The 19,847-nt window shown below is 53.1% G+C and overlaps 1 protein-coding gene across 4 annotated transcripts in view; it reads right to left on the bottom strand.

Annotated features, from left to right (window-relative positions):
• CNTFR (ciliary neurotrophic factor receptor) overlaps positions 1–18,785 on the bottom strand; it is a 202,286-nt gene extending 183,501 nt beyond the window's left edge. For 3 of the 4 annotated variants that reach the window (XM_063180400.1, XM_063180402.1, XM_063180401.1), the window contains exons 1-2: positions 18,612–18,785; positions 16,291–16,462 (exon numbers count right to left, since the gene is read on the bottom strand). The gene's annotated coding sequence lies outside the window, so the exon portion shown is untranslated. The remainder of the gene's footprint in view (positions 1–16,290; positions 16,463–18,611) is intronic. The other variant, XM_063180403.1, reaches the window with a different exon arrangement.
• Positions 18,786–19,847: the final 1,062 nt, after the last annotated feature.

Below are 19,847 nucleotides of genomic sequence, written 5' to 3'. Positions count from 1 at the left end.
CCATGGCAATAACAACAGTTTTTACAAGGAGACAGGAAGAATCTGAGCATCAGGCACCAGCCAGAAGGAAGTCATGGCTCCATGGGCACCGCAGAGAGCTGATCTTGGACGGTTCCTGGGCCAGCGTGAGCAAGGCTGGCATGCCAGCTTCTGCAGAGAAGGGAAATGTGTGACAGATGCATGGTGTTTATGTAGCAGAACGGCCGTGCCGCTCCCACAGAGCCCTGTCAGCCAGTCTGCACACAGGCACACCTCAGGCCTGCGTGTGCGTCCTTCCCGGCCTACCCAGGCAGCGAGGTGTTACAGTACACATTCAACTAATTCAATTACTAGGAAAAAAAAAAAAAAAATAAAGAATTAGGGCACACAGCCTGTGATTAAGAATTTCTTTCTCAACATGCTGGCAACATGCCTGCAATTACCGAGCCCTTGATTCTCTAAATTCCCCGGAGATCAGCAGCACCTGATACCAGCGTGTCCTCAGGTCTTTCATAACGCAGCAAGCCGCTCCCCCACCCCGCCGTTTCAACACTGGTGAGATTTTTCACACCTTGCAGCTCAGAAACACTTAAACCTCGGACATCCAGCCCGGCAGGTCACACCAGATTCGCTGGAGTAATTGGCAGCACAGGTGGGCTGCAGCTGACACAAGCCAGGGCAAAAGCACTCTCATTAAAAGCAGCAAAGCAAGGCCGCGCTCGGTGCGATGGGAGGGAAATTGCTCCCCACACCGACTGTGCCGAGCCGGCCACCAGGAGCACGGCAAAGGCAAGGGCTCCAACAGCCCTCCGCTAATAAGATCCCCCAGAAATGCGAATGATGGCCAAAGTAGCTGCGTGAAGGCAGGGCAGGAGGCTGTGGAGAGCCAGATGGCTTTTCCCAGCCAATAACCCCAGGTGCCAGGGGGGTTAAATCAATGCGTGAAGCTATTAAAGGGGGTGGAAGTGTTTTAACACGGTTGAGTGAAATTCCTCACACTTTTAAGTCGACAAGGACCCCATTGGGGCTTAATGGGCTAGCACAACCCGTCCCATTACAGGTCGTTAACACGCGCGGCAGCCTTGGGAAGAGGGGCAATTAGGGCTCCCCACTCCCTCTGCCAGAGGGACTCCCTCCCCAGCTTTGAATCCCACCGGTTCAAAGAGGGATCCAGGCAGAGACTATCCCCTCCTCTAGCCTCTGCACTTTCTCCACCTGGGAGGGGCACACACATCGGATGTTGGGCTCTCAGCAGGCTGAAGGGGCAGAAAAATGGTCCCCACAGCATAAGCGCAGAGCCAGAAGTTCCTAACACAACCTCCTCTGCTGGAGGACATTGCTCTGCCCCACTTTCCTGCCTCCAGACTCAGGGCTGAGGAGCCACTGTCCATCACACACCGAGCAGTAAGAACATGGAGATACCAATAAAGCATCTGTGCTGTAGAAGCAGTGGGCTGCTCCCCAGAGGTGACAGGGCACTGCTGGGAGTACTGCAGCCCTCAGCTCCTGACATATGGAGTACGGTGTTTCCAGCCTAGAAATAAAGTTAGGACCTCTCAGGAACTTAATAGGTATACACTGGTTATTTTCTACTGTCAAGAAAACAGTAACTAAACCTGAAGTAAAAGGAAAAGCAAAAAAGACTGCATTGCTACCTAAACTACCAGATTATAGCACCTTGCTCTACTCTTCTCCAAACATCCCTGGGTAGGGGATGGCAAGCAGTTCTGTTGGTATGGTGGGGTGGGAATCCCGACGCTGCAGACCTGGAACTAAAAGTGGGACAGAAGTGGCCCCCAAATGTGGCTGCCAGCTTCTCCCACACAGCCAGCTCTGGGGAGGGTCTTAAATACTGATCTGCTGAATAGACTTTACAAATTCAGAAACAAGAACAATCCAGAGCATCAATGCCTTGCTCAACCCAGAGCAGAGAACAAGCTGGGAATGGCTCTGGGTGGCTGCAAGAAGCATTGTGGATGGGAGATTGAGACCACCCATGAGGGAGAATGCCTGGAACAGTCCCCAAAAAAGTGAAGAAAAATCTGACAATGCAGAGTGAAGACAGCGTTGGACATGATTATTTGGCAAATAAGGATTTTACTGTGATGGAACTGATACATTTTTTTTTCTTCCCTCCCATAAGAGGGTCCAAGCTCCCATGCAGACTATAATAAGGAACAAGTTCAAAGGGTCTGCTTCCCTCAAATGCCTATTCCTTTGGGCTTCCAGCCCTGCCCACAGTCTAAACATCCCCAGCACATGCAGCCCATCAGGTCTTTGGTCTCTCTCAGGTGATGTTTCCCTTCCTTGCCTGTCCCAAGAGTGGGGTAAGATCTTTGCAGTGCCACAGTTCACCACGGGCAGTGACGCTACTCTGGACTTGCATCAATCCAGCCAGGACTCAGCTCCATCTCTTTCCCTCCTCCTTTGTACTCAAACACCTACCAAACATTGAGAAGACCCTGCTCAGAGCCCTTTGGTGGCTGTGTGAAGTAGTTGCAGCATTTTAAGTCTGACTTCTCCTCATGGAGACATAGCTGTCACTTCCAGTTCAGCCCAGCACAAGCCAATTTACCAGTTCAGTCTCCACAACAACTTTATCCTCACCCTGACCACCAAGCTCACCATGGTGCTTCCCTGGCTCAAGGACATCACCTGTAACACCACTCCACCCCTCTGACTGCACCCAGCTCCTCCAGCCTCCCACTTCTGCACATGCCTTCATTGCAGCTGCCTTCCTCAGGCAAACAGACCCTGCTCAGACCTCTCCAGCCTCCAGCTGCAGATATTTCCCTCTTTGCATCCTCCTACAAGTCTCTTCCTAGCATCCCCTTCCCCCTAAAGTGCTGCTCACCAACAGTAGCATGGCTCCTGATGATGCTCATGGAATTGCCCAATATTAACTACCAATCCCTTTGTAATTTTCTCCCATCATCCTAGTAGGAGCCCCAGGAACACCTACGGAAATATCACCCCAGCTTTAGGCTTGCTTTGATACCTCAGAAAGGACCAAGCAACTGCTGTGAAGCCACTTGCAATGGCCTTTGCCCCACCTGCACCAGGGCTGGTCTGTCTGCACTAAAAGCAGAGTTTAAGGGAACAGCCCAGCAGAGATCCCAGCCAGGAACAGTTTGCAGGCTGATGTCTCATCCCTGCCTCTGGCTGTGGAAAGGCAGAAACACCTGCAAACCCCAGAGTAGAAACAAACAAACAAACAAACAAACAAATAAACAATTACAAACAATTTATTTTCTTGCTGTCCCCATCTTGCATGGGGACAGACCCAACTGGCAAGGATCTCAATGACACACTTAGTCTATGCCTTATATCCCTGGAAGCCACTCCAATAGACAGTGCTGGAACAGGCAGCATTAGGAGACACCCAAGCCTCTTCAGAAATCCAGGAGAGGAACTGGAGAGAGGAGTTCTCGACCAGGCAGGAGGCACATCTTACAGCAAACAATGTGATGTTGAGTTACTGGCCAGGCTGCTCAGAGAAGCTGTGGGTGCCCCATCCCTGGAAGTGTTCAAGACCAGCCTGGATGGGGCTCTGAACAACCTGGGACAGTGGAAGGAGACCCTGCCCATAGCATGGGGGTGGAATGAGATTATCTTTTAACATCCCTTCTAACCCAAACCATTCTATGATTCTGTGATTTTGCTCTGCAAAGACCAGGGCGAGCCCAGGCTGCAAAGGCTCCAGGGGGTGTCATAATCCTGTTTTCTGCCAGAGTTGGAGCTTGAAGGCATTACAAGGGCAAGGGCTTCTTCCCATCACCCCACCCACCCCCAGGAAATGCTACCTGGCCTCTTAAAATTGCAGATGTTCAACAGAGAGAGAAACCACAACAGGGCAGTTGAAAGGACCAGGGCCACTGCTCTAACCCCGTTTTTGCCCTGCTCTTATAGGAAGCACTGCTCATGGCCACTGTTCAAGCTCATGGCCAGGTCTGTTTCCCCTGCTGCCCGAGGAGCGCAGACCACTTCCCTGCCTGATCCGCCATGCAACATTTGTGCTCCAGGCACTGGCAGGAATTATTTGTAAGATGATGAAGCGGTCTGACACCTTCCACACACATGGCCATTAGATGCCCCAAATCCCAGACTCAGTTGAGGGTCAGGTGCATGGTGTGCCGTGCTCAGCCCCATGTCAGCGTGCTCCTTGATGGGATGTCTGAGAAGCACTGGGAGCAGCACCCACTGCTTGCTTTCATAGCTCGCAAGGAATTGGCTTAAAACAGGCAGGGGGGGCTGAAATAAAAGTTTAGAGGGTTTTTTTGTTTCAAACAGGGAGGCCAGATGTATAACAGTCTCACAACTTCAAGCTGTTTTGATCCAGCCAGCCCCCTCTCTGCTGAGTTCTGTCAGGAGACAGGCACAAAGCACCAATTAAAGACGAGTTATGCTTTTTCTGTCAAGCAAGAAAGAAATGGGGGGGGGGGTGGAAGATGATGGGAAGGGGGGAGAAGAAATCCAGCCCTGGAGTAATTTTGCTTTCAAAGCAACCTGTCAAGGCAGCCCCCTCTCCTCCCATCTCCAGCAGAGGAAGAGCAAGGGAGCACCCGCGCGCCTGCTGCGACGTGTGGCATCAGTCATCAGACCACAGCATCAGTCACTCGGCATATCAGGCCGAGCCATGCCCTCGCTTTCCCCTGGGCATCTGTCAAAGCCCGTGACAGGGAGCCAGAGCAGCAGATTTTTAGTGAAGATGGGATGAGCACAAGCCCCACCAGCTCTGATGACAAGAATCCCCACTTATGAGCAATTAGACTGGGAACAAAACAAAACAAAACAAAAGCAGCAAGGACTCAGGGCACTAACTAGCTCGTGTGGCCACAACATCAGCGCTGTTTTTCCATGGTAGAGGCATGCACAGCCAGCACAAGCATGCAAACCTTGCCTCTTCTGCCATATAGGTTACCATGTTTGAAGGATCCCTGCAGCTCTCTTGGCTCACAGCTGAGCTCAGGAAAGAGAGCTGAGAGCTTGCCACACTTCCCACACAAGGCTACCTGCTTTGGCAGAACACTGCCAAGGAGCCACAGCACCAGCAAGCTCTACATCACCTTGGGCTAGTACCATCTCCTCTGACTCTACCTTGAGCACTTGCAAGCCATTCCTAAGTCTCATCCAGCAAGCACCAGTCCTGCAGCTGGACAGATTAAGAAGATTACAAAGGTCCCTCTGGGCTTTATTGTTGTATGAGGAAGATAAATAGCAAGCACAATCCCTTCTAGGGTGAAAAAGGGCAGGCATTTCAGTACTGCACAAGCACCAACCCCAGCCTTAATAACCTATCAGTTTCTTTAGCAAAGCACCCTTTGCAGAACCCATTGGTACTGATTATGGCATCAGCTTCACTCCCACCTCTTCTTTCCTGGGCTTTCTGAAAGTCTCAGCTAATTACAGCAGCAAAGTCACCCACGGGAGATAACACACACCCTCATTTCAACAGGGTGGCACTCGTGCTGGGCTGCCTGCTCCCAGGGAGGGATATCCTCTGCCTGCCTGGCAGGACCCAGTCTTCGAGGCTGGATCCATCCTGCAGTCAGCCCAGAGGAGGAGGGGAGAGCATTTCTACTCCAGTTCAGCTCTGCTTGGGCTGGCTGCACACACTCCCAGCTCGCTTGCAAGTGCCCTGCTCATTAGCATGGGGTCACTCAGCTGCAGCAGGGCACAAGTACCACTTGGCTATTGCAACACCACTCACGTCCACTGCTGTGGAAGTGTTGAATTTCTTTTAAGAGCTCTGAAGATCTCGGTTTGAATTTAAGGGAGGAAAAAAAATCTCACAAAGAATTGCAGGATCTCTGTAAACACACCAGAGGAAAAAAGAAAGCGAATCTTTGAGCCTCTTGACCTTGACAGTGTCCTTATAATTACAAGACTATTTATTTTCAGTTAAACCCCAACTATTGAACAGACAGTGTCGAGTTGGTTTTTTCCTGAGCAGGTGATTATCCTGCCTGACTAATCTAATGAAAATTATCAGGAGGCTACTGACCTCCTGCTACACACACTAAATAATGCACAAAGCTTCAGGATCAGACAGGCAAATCATAACCCTGGCTTATCTTAATCACTTTCTATACAGCTCCAGGCCTGTTCCACTCCTGGTTGGCTGTGTTAGCCAAATGCTATCTCAGTGGAAACCACAGCAGAGCCAGCCCGGAGAACTGCACAGCAAAAAGTTACCTCCTTAAGATTTATTTATGTAAAAGCCAAGAGCTGCAGAGGCAGATATATTTAGTGTTTAAGCTGCTGTCTGACTCCTGAGCTTATAGCAGGAGGTGATGGTCCCCTGGTACCTGGCTTTGGGAAAAGGAGTATTTTCCTGCTTCTTTGAGGCAGGGTACAAGGAAGGTAAGGTCTAAAAAAAAAAAAGGTGCACAAAGGGGCTCATTGTTCCAGATAGGTAAAGCAACCTTTCCACTCCATCCTCTTGGAACCTTGTGTCAGTCTCCCCCTGCAAACAGGACTGCTCATGGCTTCTAAAAATGCCATAGCATGGCATGAGGACTAGGGCAAAAGCAAGAGGAGCCAACAGTGGGATGCTCTGTCCCCAGCTCAGGGCCTGAGGATCTGCAGCAAACCTGTCCCACTCTTTGCAGCATCACTCTCCTTCAGGAGAGACAAGTGCAGCAGCTGGATGAGATAAAAGACTAAAAATATCAATTAAGGACCACAGAACTAAAGAAGGAGACATTAAAAAAGAAGTTATCACATACTCCCCACACAGACTCAGCTAGAACAGCACCCACAGCTAGACAAACAAAATGCATTAGGGTGGCTTCAAGCCTAAAATAAGTTTCCACTTGGGAATCTACAGAGAACAGTGGAAAAACACAGCTAAAGGACAAACTGACTAATTTGTACACTCCCTGCTTCCCTACATGGAACCTACATACAACACCAGAGAGAAGACACCCCTCTTACTCATCCAGCCTGGCCTTGCTGCCCCCTCCTCAGCACCCATCCTGTGTGGTTCTTCAGACCTCCTGGAGCAGGAGCTCCCAGATCCCCTCCCATCACTGCTGCAGCCAGGAGCTTCACCTTGCAGCCCTCACAAACTGCTGGCAGCCTCAGCAGCCTGCCCCTGCCCTGCAAGACTCTCCCCATCCACAGGACACCCGGCTGATCCTCCCACCCCAGGAGTCTGGAGACACTTTTCTCCAGCTGGGGATGTGCTAAGCATGATGTGGGTGGACAGGATTCCTCATATTTTAAATGGCATTTTCTCCCCATCATGTGAGCTTTCAGAAGAAGAGGAGCAGTTTCTTCTGATGTGAGCAGAAAAAAAGCCCAGGGTTGTTCTAGGCATAACAGAAGAGGGAGCAAGTGAAAGCATAGAAAGACAGGCAGGAAATAGCACAAGCTTCAGCTTTGTGAAAATACCGGCTAACACATGTAAGAAAAATGATCCATAGCGGAGATATTCAAAGGGAAGCAAAAATCTGGGAAAAATTAATGTCTGCAGCAGCAATTGTTGGGGGGACAGTGATGACGCAAGGCTTTCAAACTGAGCAGTACTGAGACAGAGTCTGTACCTAGGGCAGATCCCAAATTTGCAGATGGAAGGGTTCAGCACTACTGCTCTGTGGGCAGGGCCAGGCCATGCCCAAAGGTGTCTCCAGAGGGATGATCCTGAGTCCCATGGAGCCTGGTCACACCATCTGGACATGGGATGGCTAAAAGGGTTAACTGTCCAAGACACAGCAAAAGGAAAAATCCTGTGCTTTTCGTCTCAGTTTTAGAGAGCTGCCTGTTGCTGAGACTTCTGAACCACTTCTGGAAAGGAGTTAGAACAATAAATAAATTCCTCCATCTCCTAGTCTGGGTAACAGGAGCAGCCTCTGGCTTTTCTGGTCACTGAAGCCAACGCTGTAAGTGCTTGTGTCACACAGCCTTGCTCCATCCACATAGACATGACTCTGCCCTGAAAAGCCAAGGTGCAGGTCAGTTTGTGTCTCTGCTGTCTAGCAGCTGCTTGGTATCCCCCACAAGCGCAGCTGGGGTTGCCAGAGGGCCACTGGCTGGGTTAAACTGGCAGCACACACTGAGTTATGGGGGACCCTCTTGAGCTGCCATCCTTGCTGAAAGATGCTGCTCAGGGACAGCTGAGAGAGCTCCCAACAGGCGCGGTCTGGTGAATGTAAAGGGGAAGGTGAGAGGCTGGCAAAATCCAGAGAACTACAGCTGTCTAAGGATTGACTTTGTCACTGTGCCTGCTCAGGGAGGAGCCTTGCACAAGAGGAAGGGATGGAGTTGAAACCACATTGCACAAAACCCTCAAAAATGCTCCAAGGACTGAAGCTGGAGCCTCCTGCTGGTGCTGGGACCAGGGGATGGCTCTGGCTCCAGCTCCAGCACCTGCAGCCACTCCTGGCTCCCTATTCCAGAGCGGGGTAAGCTCCATCCTCTCCTCATGCCAGGAAGCAGGCGCTGAGCCTTCCCGCTCACACAGTGGCAGGAGGTTGTGACTGCCTGGGAGGGACTGCCACACACCAGAGCTTGCAAATGCATGTTCTGGGGAGGTTTCTCCACTCCCCAAGCTGACTTCCAGCTGGAGACAAGTCTGTGCTTGTCCCCAAGGCAGACAACAGCAGCAGAGGCATCCTTTGGTGCCGCTCCCCACCAGCAGAGCATGGCAAAGTGTTGGAGTGACAGCCTCCAGGGACACGGGAGCAATTTCCTCATCACACACCAGGACAGCGCTCTCCTTCCTTGCTGAAACCCAGTGGATCAGAGGCTGATTGGTGCCACTCGTCCTGGCTGTCTCCAGACAGACACCCAGCCTGCTGGGACTCTGCTGAGAGCCCACCAGCTCACAGCACACGTGCCTGCCTCTGAGACCTAGGCCAGGCTTAGGGAGGAGCAAGGGTTTGCCTGCAAGCCTCTACCACTGCCCTCTCCACCCCAAAACATCTTTTTCAATGCAAACCTGGCTCTGTCTGCTGTTTTTGAACAGCTGCTGCTAACTGAGCCCAGAATGGCCTGATCAACAGGGAGAAGAAGGAAGCAAAAATCTGTTTCTTTTCTCCTGTCCACCAGCAAAGCTGTTGCTCCACTCCCCCATGTTAAAGCCAGGGATGGGAGGCAGGAGGAACCCAGCGGGACTCCTCCAAGGCAGGGATGCAGCACAGTGAGCTGTTGCTGGGCCAGCACTTAGGAGAAAAGAATCTTCAGCTTGACAACTCAGCAAATTTGATCTGAAACCAGCAAGAGAGAAAAAAAGTAAAGCCTTTAAATGTCATCTTAGGTTTGACTGCCAGAAGCACTACAGACAGACAGACAGATAGACAGATAAGCATAGTGCTGTGCAAAGACCCGGATGCCCTACTTTGATCTACTCAAGTGTTTACTAATGTGTTCCACAGCTGGCAGGAGCTGTTAGCAACTCAAGAAATTTGGTTTTCTGCCACCAGCTCTGCTCTGGGACCTCAAGGAAATCCCACAGCCACTCCAGGTTTCAGCTTCCCCTCTTTGAAGGCAATGATGCTTGCCTCCAACCCCTAGTGGTCACAAGGTTAAAGGCTGACCCTGGTAATGTACCACAGCAAACAGCCTTGGGGAACCCTCCAAGCCTAAAAGCAGATGTGCAGTGAATTAAACCTCCAGTTTGGGTCCTACACCCAAAGACAGGCCAGATTAGTTCCTTGGGAGAGGCAAAGTCAAAATCATCAACACAAATCCTTTGCCATTGGCTCTTTTGCAAGTCATGCCGTCATCTCCTTCCTTGCTCTGGAAGGAAATGGGGAGATGCCAGGTCCAGTTGTGCAGAAATGGCTCTACCCTGTGCATAAGGCAGCCCTGCTTGGGAAAAAACACCACCATTTCTGGCTGGACCAGAGGTACAGATTTACCAGATCTAGAAAGCACAAGTGCTGCATGCCCCTCGAGTCGAGGACCCCTATGGCTGCTGGGGAAATTCCTCTTCATCCTCGCTTTGCAGCTGAACAAGCCCGAGTGAAGCTGGAACTGCTGATCCAGATCAAAGAGGACTGGGGAAGAGCAGATATGTCGGTACAGCAAAAAGCAGCTTGCAGAGCAGGGATGATCGATGATCCCCATTCCAGTCCTCCTCCCACATCAACAAGCCCCAAAAACATGGTGTGCCTCAGCATTGCTGGAAGATGGCAACACACACGAAACTGGAGCCCAGCAGGCAAATGTGCCAATGGGAATGACTGATGGTAGCTTGTTGGACTTCTGAAGGATGGACATCTTCACTGAGAGCCGTCAGGTGCATGCCTGGAATGTCCTCAGCACTCAGGTTTCACTGAGCTCAAACTGCACCTTCTGGCAAAACAACTCCAACTGCAGATACAAGGGAAGAGTCTCCAAAATGGTCAGGAAGTTGAGACATTACAGAAATGCCCCATCAAAAGGGCAAGGGGTTTCTGCCAGGTGGCAGAGCACGTCTGAGGCATGGCCAAAAATACTGTCCAAAAATATTGACATCTGTCCCTCCTGCACAGATGTCAGCATTAGCTGGTGCTCTGTGCCCTGTCACAGAACTTACTTTCATGCACAAAATAAAAACTAGACTCGCCAGCATACCCAATGGGCCTGTCAAACTAATCACGTTAGGAGAACTGGAAACACACCAGCAGCAAGAGCCGGCCCCTGCTCCAGAGCCCTTGCAGAAATCACGCGTCCAGGAGACGGAAAAGCCTCTGTCGTTCCCGTAACCAGGTCAATAAAAGCACAGACAACTCCATCCAGAGAGAGACTTTTTTTTTAAACAAATCACAAGAAAGAGCAGCTTCAGCTCCCCCAGCTGCAAATAGGTGGGCAGGCACCGAGAGGCAGCATGGAAATGTGTCTGTGCAACACGTGTGGGGAGCCGGCCGCCCCGCACATGGCCGGGATGGGGCGAGAGGAAACTGTTCTGAACCCAGCCGGGAGAAACAGCGGCGGCAGCTCGGTGGGACCTCTCCCACCCCCACCAGCTGGGCTCCCAAATCCAGCAGCCTCCCACCCATATGTGTGTCTGGCACGCTGGGGAGAGGCAACAGGCTAGACAAGGATTTCAGAGCGGAGAGGTCCCAGGCAGCTCTGAATGGCTTTGGATTCATGGAGTGACAGTAACACCCCGGCTCTGGGGGGTGTAAAAACACCCAAAATGAACTTCAATACCCAAAATGAACTTCAATACCCAAAATGAACTTCAACCCGGCTCAGCAAGAACAAAGCAGTCCCATCCCCAAACCCACTGTTATCGGTGGGTGCACTTTCCTGTAACACTGTTATTTCTAGAGCTCTTCGTTACGCGAGAAGCCCAGAGGACTGGACAGAGCTTTTTTTGATCGAATTTCAGAGCACCAGCAGCCTTTTGTTGTCTTTCCTTCCTTTTAACATATTTGTTTTTCAAGCCCTCAGTTCAGTGGCACAGAGGAGGGTAAATCACACATTGGTGGTGAAGTCTAGCACAGGCTGCCTCCCTTTGCATCTGAGAACCACACTTTAACCACAAAAAAGGATGTGTCCTCATTATCACCAGCATTTTTAGGCCCTAGACAAAAGGAGTGTCGTGCAGAGTGTACCTAGGGCAAAAGCAGAGATAAGGCTGTTTTATTATACAAGACACTGTTAGAATTCATAACCAAATCTCGTGCCTGGCGCTGAGATGCCCAACCCAGGCTGCTTCCCCAGGCAGGAGGGCAGCAGTGCAGGTCCCTCCTTCTGTGCTGATCAGCTTGTGACAGCACAGGGAGCAGCTCCCCATCCACCACCCATAACCCTAAAATCCAGCGTGGCCCCTGCAGCCCTGGCACAGCACAGCAACAGCTCAGGGAGAGCTGCCTGGGTCAGCCCTGTGTGGCACTGTCCTCCAAGTTACCAAACCCCAGTCCCCAAGTTATTTGCACATGTGCTCCAGAGGGTGGGAATGCCACCAGAGACCAGGAGCAGTAGGAAAATGCCAGGCTGCAACTTTGTGAACAAAATGAATTCACTGGCTTAACACCCACATAATTAAAAGCAGGCGCATCCCTGGGTAACTGCGAGCACGGGAGTGTGCCTGGCTGTGTGTTTGCATTTGGGGGGCTGCAATTCCACCTACACAAGCAAAGAGAGTCCCTTTGCAGAGCCAGGCTCCTCACAGCACTGATGAAGCACACAGGGAACATCCTAGCCCCAGGATCCATTTCATTTCCCATTGACACAGGAATAACAGTAGCTCCTTCCTGCCAAGGAGGTCTGAGCTACCCACTGCTCTCTCCTGGCAATTCAGAGGGCTCTGACACGCACAGGGACCTCAGCCCTGAGAGAGAAGAGAATTCCTTTGCTCACTGCTGCTGAGAATGGCAATGGGCCCTGCTCTCCACACCCATCCACCAGCCTGGCTTCAGGTGGCTCCTACTGGCTCTTGGCACCACTGCTGGGAATGGTCAGCTCCCACTCTCCTCTCCTCACAGGGCTGACTGAACAATGGCTTTGATGGATGAACAGCAGGCAGTGAGAGCAGCCCCAGAGAGAGCAATCCCCAGCCCCAACTCTCAAAAGGGAAACAACCACCCACCACCCAGGTGTGGCCAGCAGAGGTGCAGGCTGCAAACTCCTTCCAACGTCAGGGAAAAGCCTTCCCAGGAGCCTTTCCCTCTTACCCAGCACTTCTTGTACTGCTTCCTGCACCAGTTCCCCCTCACAGGGTGTGTTGCATAGTATTTAAATACAACCAGGTCTGGGCAAGCCAGAATTCAGCTGATCCCATGTCCCCTCTGTCAGGCAATGCTAAGAAAGGGGTCACGATTCCTCCACCAGCTGTTAGTACAGCATCACTTAATGCAAATCCTCACAGCCCTCCCCCTCCAGCCTCCCCCCAGGCAGAGAGCAGCAGAAAGTGATGCCCCTCAGGGAAAAGAGAGGAGATTTCCCACATAGTGGGCACCAGTATTAATTCTTACAACTGCTGCAGGCTTTCCTTTCATTCTGTGACTTTATGAACATCACTCAACGTTGGCAGCAGCCCCGGAGGGTATCATGAGTTACCTGAAAAGGAAAAGGGCCTCTTCAAGCATCGGGGCTGCCTCTGAGCCAGAGGGCGGCAGCTCCGGCCGTGCGCGGCCACGCTGACCGGAGAGCTCCCAGCCACGGCCCTGGATCAGCCGTGCCCCAAGAGGGCTTTGATAACATCTTTAGGGTGTCATGGCTAATTAGAGCCCTGACTATACCCTCTAATTAGGTAACACTTTCAGACAAATCACCCTGTCCTCTTCAAACCACTTCACACCTCCAGACGCATCCCTAATTGACTTGAAAGTTGACTCGGCACTTCTTCCCGGACCTCCTTCCAATTCACCAGGCATTTCAAAATAAATAAACCCCTGCTCCTCAGCCCTGTCTCAGAAGCCAGCTGGGGAATTGCCCTCACATCCGCACAGGCACAGCACCTGCACGACCCGACACAAAACCTCCGTCTCAGGCACAAAGCGAACGCTCCGACGCAGCGGCAGCGCCGTCCTCCTCTCATCTCTCCTTTCTACCCATTCTGGCGCTACTTCCAACAACAGCCAGCAAAGCTTTTTCTCGGAGTACAGGAGTGTTTGCGATGCATCAGTGTCCTACTAAAAATATTGCCCGGGGGGCTCGCGAGAGAAGCACGGCTCCAGCAAAGGAGCCTGGTATCTGGCAACGGAAGGCATTAGAAAAAACCCTAACCATTGAGAAATTAATATGCCAGAATGATATCAGGTGCCAACATTTCAATCCAGAAGCTTGACTTCTGTTTTCATTACCTAATGAATAAGCTGAAACGATCCAAATGTTTTCAGTTTCCCAACAGCACAAAATCTGAAGTAGATAGGCAAACCCCCCACCACCATCATAACTGCAAACATGCTGAACAAAAACTATCAAAATTCATAGAAGATAAATATTGAGCCCTTAAAAGCCTGCTATGAGAACAATGTCTCTTTATTTGCTTTCTGTGAGGTTTGTTATAACAAGAGAGAAAGACTCCAGTATACAGTGCTTTAATATATATACACGCATTCACAGCTGGAATAATAGATTTTAAGGATTCAGGACAATATTACAGCTGGATGTATGCAGAAACGCATAAACACTCCTTCAAAAACATATTCTTTGCACCCCACCCAGATATGTAGATGGACACACATATTAAAAACACACACACACACACATACACACTCTCTCCATGTTTCAGATCGATCAGAACCATTCATGAAATCAGACTCTCTAAAGTTTCTGCTGCTTTGGGAAAACATGACCCTGAGGAGACATCATGCATGAATTTAACAACCAGCAGAAAATGAAACCATAACACGCTGCATCTTGAAAGCCAGCCCTGAATCTAACTTAATCCCTGCTCTGGACAACGCCTCTAGAGAGGCATTAAAACCATGCTAAGGTGTTTTCCTGGATTTCCCACATTCCCCGGAGATTCCCTGGCACTCCGGCTGCATCCACCACCTCCTTGCTTGGGAGATGTTTCCGGCTGACCGCTTCCATCCCCGTCCTGCTGCTCCCACGGCCAGGGACGGGCAGAGCCAGCGGAGCAGCCTCCGGAGAGCCGCGTCCTGCCCTGGCGGCAGGAGGAGTTACCGGGACAGCTCGTGGGGTTTAACACTCGTAATTCCCACAAAACGCGCGGGGGGAATGATGCACGGGGCTTGAAGGGTCAAGAGCGGCTTTGCAGCCTCCTTTCCCATCCCCAACAAAGGAATTCCAGCAGATCTCGTGCCCCCTAGTGTCATCCTGGCGAACGGGCCGGCGCCTGGCACCGCCGAGCACCGGGTACCACCTGGCCCAGGCAGCAGCACCCCTGCTTGGCCACGCCGTGCAGAAGCCACCGTGTGCTGCTGGCTCCTGGAGCACGGCGAATTCCCAGCAGTTCATGCAAGGGACAGCGTGAGCTCGCTGTCCCTCCCCAGCACCCCGGGGTACCACAGCCCAGCGGGCATCCCCACGGTCCCACATCCGCTCGGATCTGCTCTGCCCTGGAGGAGCCCCGGCAAGAGCGGCCCCTCCAGCAGAGAGCCCAAACGGTGTCCCTGGAGGAGGGCCAAGAGGAGGAGGCAGAGAGCATCTGCAGTGGACACTGTCCAGAATACAACTCCTCCTAAAAATAGACAGATCCTGGAAGGGCACGGCCCTTCCAGGGAATGGGAATGCTCAGTCCTAGGAGCTCAGGGTTTGGCATGATAAAACTTCAAAGTGCGCGAATGCAAGGCACTTTGTTACCCTGCTTCTTCCCCATGAGAGCACCTGTGGCATCAGGCTCTGGCTATGAGCACGAGAAGCAATGAACAAAATCAGCCCAGAGCCCAGCATCCCAGTGTGCCAGCCTGCTCTGACCAAACACCCAGCATCTCCTCAGAAAATGCCCATGCCAGCTGCAGCACTAACAAGTGCAACCACACCCCACACGCAGAGCACCTAAATAAGAGCTGGAAAGATGCACAGGAAATGTGCATGCACGTGCCTCAGTTTCCCCATCTGCCCAGCTTGCCCTCTCTTATTTTCCTCACCCCTCCTGTTCAGCTATTAGTTCTTGTGGGAAGAGGCACCCCAGGAATACACCTAGACCACCGGCCCCTTCCAGCATCTGCTACCAGCATGCAACCAAACCTCAGTAAACCATCACCAAAATTTGGAGGAATTCTCCCCAGGGCACTGACCTGAGTATGCTGCTTTCTTCTGCAACACCGAGCAGGGACTATAGCTTAGAATAATGGGGAAGTAACTCAGTTCAGTGCTGACAAAGCATCACAAGCCCCAGCGGGGTGGGAGGGGAGGAGGTGTCCTTCCCTCACGCTGCCATGCCTGGTATACATCATGTTTAGGGCCAGGCATACGTCACCAACACAAAATGGACAAATTGGAGGGATTTCAGAAAAATGAGCGACAAAAATTATCAGGAGGCAGAAGGGATTGATTTACAAGGGGAGATTAAAAAAGCTGCGATCAGCCTAGCTGGGCTGAGCAAGTACTGACTGCAAGAAGCAGTTGGATGCTAAACTGCAAATGGGATGAAAACAATATGGGAAGGAGCAATTTAGCATCTTCATCAGTACTGGGATGAAATGAGGGGGAACTCGGGGCTGAGCAGGCAGGGGAAAAAACCCAAACCAACCCGAAAACCTCCTTTCCTAGTTATGCATGACTGTCTCCATCAAAACACTCAAAGTCCCCAAAAGTCACTCTGCCTCGGACACGGACCCTCGGGAGCAACTGTGCACACACACACACACACACACACACAGAGAGAGAGAGAGAGAAACACACAGACACACACACACACACACACACACACACACACACAGCCCTTTCCCACCCTTGACTCACGCTCAGGAAAGCAGAAGGGCTGCCACGATAGCCGGAGAGGATGGAGGCTTCACGCTTGCAGGGAAGCAGAGGCGAGCGGAGGCTAGAGCTGGCGGTGGCGGTGGGGAGGTCCCCGCAGAAGGACGCTGTGCACTCCCGGGTCTTCACAGGGGAAAGGTGCTGAGATGGCTTCCTGCAAAGTGGCAGGAGTGAGCTCAGCTGCGAGCACTCAGATATTTACACACAAACAGCACATTACTCAGCAACTCTCATTTGTCAGGCATAATGGCAGCGGCAGCAATAATAAACGACAGAGCTGAGAGACACGCTCCCCAGGCGCACACCCAGCCCCAGACTGAGCTGGAGCAGGATGCGTGTCTCCAGCTTGCAGGGAATTAAATGAGAGTGGCCAGGAGCTGGGGCTTGCACCCACAAAACTCGTGCTGCCAGCTTCAGAGAGTCAGTCACGTCCCCAAAAGCTAAGCCTTGGCTGCACAGTTATTTGAATGTGTGTGTGCATCACAAGCTTTGTGGCTGTGAGAGGTATCAGGGCTTTTCCCAAGTCCAGAAGCTGCTGAGCACTTTTCAGGGGAAAGGGGATGCAGAGTCCTGACACAATGGGGTCCTCTTGGAGTAAATTAGACCAAAGATAATGTACGATCATTAGATCATGGCTTGGCTTGCTCTGACAAGAGGCTCTGATAAACTTATCTTGAGGAGCTGTCGGAAGGAAGGCTGCCAGGCACGAGGCTCTCATTTCTAAAGCTCAGCCTGTCTTGGGAAAGTCCTCCTAGTACAGTGAACCCCACAGAGTTCTGGTCCCAGCACCTGGTCTCAGCATGCTGCCCGGCCAGACACGAGCATCCCTTGCACATCTCCACACATCACAGCAAAGCTCTAACTCCTCACGGATAGGGGCAAGGCAGGGATCCGGGAGCAAGACTGGCTGCTCCCAAATATTTGCACATTTTGCAGAAAGCAGCCAATGTCAGAGCCTCACTGCCTGAACACACGGCCAGTGGGACTGGCAGCTGCATGTCCCTCACACGAGTACACAACGCGGTGTGCTGAGAGTGGGCACAGCCAGAGAAATTCGCTAAATCCGAGATGTCAGCAAGTTCCCGAGCAAAAAGCAATCCGAGGAAAGGACCTCCTCAACCATCCCACAAATTAAAACACAAAGGGATGGGGAAAAGAAATTGAACGGCTTTGCAGGCAATCCCCTCTCTGTAACCTGTGCTCTGAACAGACCAGCACATGTGTCCGTAAGCTTGGGGTGGGGAACGTAAGAGAGTAAAGAAGTGCCGATCGTTACACCAAAAAAAGTTTACGGGTTAAGGAAACAACTGCCAGAGGAGCCAGGGAAGCTGGAACATGCAGACCTGGTTCTGTCCTCAGTGAAGACACCACAAATTGGCTCACGAGCTGACTGGAGTCACAACTCGTTTGCAGGATTGCAGTGGGGGAAGTCACCCAGATGTGGAAATGTCAGGGAGTTTTGAGCAGCATAGGGATCGGTGTGTATTATGCAATTCTGGAAAGCAGCCCTTGTACTCACGCTCGGGATGAACTGTCTGCCTAGCCCAGGGAGAGCAGTTCCCCAGAAGCAGACACCATGCAGACACTTTTCTTATAAAAATCACACTTCAGGGAAAAAAAATTTAAAAAAATAGAAAAGAAAAAATAAAATCTGCACTGCCACAGCGGAGAAGAAGGCAGGTTGCGCCTTTGGAGAGACGGAGAAGCAGCCTGCTCTCCCGCCCAGGAAATCCACGGGCTCCGGTTTACAAAGAGCCGCCCCGCAGTCCCAGCCGCTCCAGCCCCGCGCACTGCCGCAGGGAGAGCTCATCCCTCGCAGCCCTCAACCTGGTGCCGGCCGCGATGCCCTCCGGGCCGGGAGGGGACGGGGGTCCCGCGGGGCAGGGGACGGGGGTGCCACCGCCGCGCCCCGATGCGGACCCGCTGTCTCGTAGGGTGCGGGGACGCTCCGGCCCCTCGCCCCCCATCCCTCCCCGCCGGGAACACGCGCCCGGCGGGGCAGGAAAGTATTGAGCTGCCCAAATTGGTTCCTCACGGGGGGGCGGACGCGCGGCCCACGTCGGGGCGCGGACACACGCGGGCGCTGGAAAGGTGCGCGGCTGCGGGGCGGGAGGGACGGAGCACAAGACCGGGAGCGAATGCGGGGGAAGAAAGCGTTCCCCCCCGCCTTCCTTTCCGCCTCCCTGGGCGGCGGGCCCCGCGGCTCGCCTGCGCTGACCCCCGTGCCCGCAGGCCGCCTCCCCCGTCCCGCGGGTGGGGGTACATCCCGTGCCGCCCTCCGGCCCCGGCCGCCCGCTACTCACGGCGCCTTCCTTGCCGCCGCTCCCGGCGCTACCCCATGCAACCACCGGCTGCTTCTGCACCGGCTCGGGGGCTATAAGCTCTTTTAAACTCCAGCACATAACCCATGTGACCGCAGAAGCCACTGGTAAGGAGCGCCGGGGAGCCAGCGATGAGCTCAGCCCGCACCCCCCGGCACAGCGCCGGGGACGCGCTCCCGGCCCCGCCGCGCCGCGCGCACCCGCCCGCAAACACACACACACACACACACACACACACACACACACACACACACACACACAGGCTCACAGACACGCACACCCACACACGCACCCCCCACGGCCACACACTGGTCCACGCCCCTGCGGACACGCCGCCGCCGCCGCCTCCCTCCCCACGGATGCTGAGCCGGAGGGAGGCACCGCACACACGCGCGCGCCCCACCGACCCCCGTGCAAATGCACACTCGTGGAAGCACCGTGGGGACGGCGCCCCCCCCCCCCCCCCGCCCTACACACACAGAGACACACACACATCACCAGCAGCAGTCCCTGCAAGTCCCCCCACCTCCCCAGAGTGGAAGCAGCAGGGTCGTGGTCACCTCACGCGTGCCCTGTGCGCACACACACGATCACACACACACACAATCACACACATACACACACACAGGGTCGTGCACAATGCACCCTCCACATGCACTGTCCCTTCCCTCCAGCACGAGATGCAGACCCAAGAGAAGGAGCCACGAATCTCTCTCTGTGTGCATCCTCGCACATGCCCCACTCGTGAGTGCTGTGCTTCCTCACACCAGCACCCTCCTGCAGTGCCCAGCAGTGCCCACAGGAAGAGGCTCACTGTCATGAAAGCCTCTCACCCCTCTCACACACTGCACAACCAAACACCCACCACACGTGTGGGCTGTGCTCCTCTTGCACAGCCACACCTGCACCCACCTTCCCCACTGCAATAAAACCTGCTGCTGGGTGCTGAACAAGCCCACCCTGCTCATCCATCACAACCCCAGCCTATGAGGTCCCCTGCAGCATGTGGGAACACGGCATTTCCCATCACAGATAAGGACAGAGAGCTGTCACACGTGTGGGTGGGGTCTGCAGGGCAAAGAGGACAGATATCCCCCTGTGCTGTGCCCAGTGACTCCTGGTGAGGGGGCAGCCCCAGGGGTGGCCATGCAGCTGGGCCAGGTTGGCCACTCCAGCCACGGCACCAGAGGACTGGGAGTGCCAGGCTGAGATGTGCCA

This window comes from Melospiza melodia, chromosome Z, assembly GCF_035770615.1.
Source record: "Melospiza melodia melodia isolate bMelMel2 chromosome Z, bMelMel2.pri, whole genome shotgun sequence".
Lineage (NCBI taxonomy): Eukaryota > Metazoa > Chordata > Aves > Passeriformes > Passerellidae > Melospiza > Melospiza melodia.
This window is presented reverse-complemented; position numbering and strand designations above follow the sequence as displayed.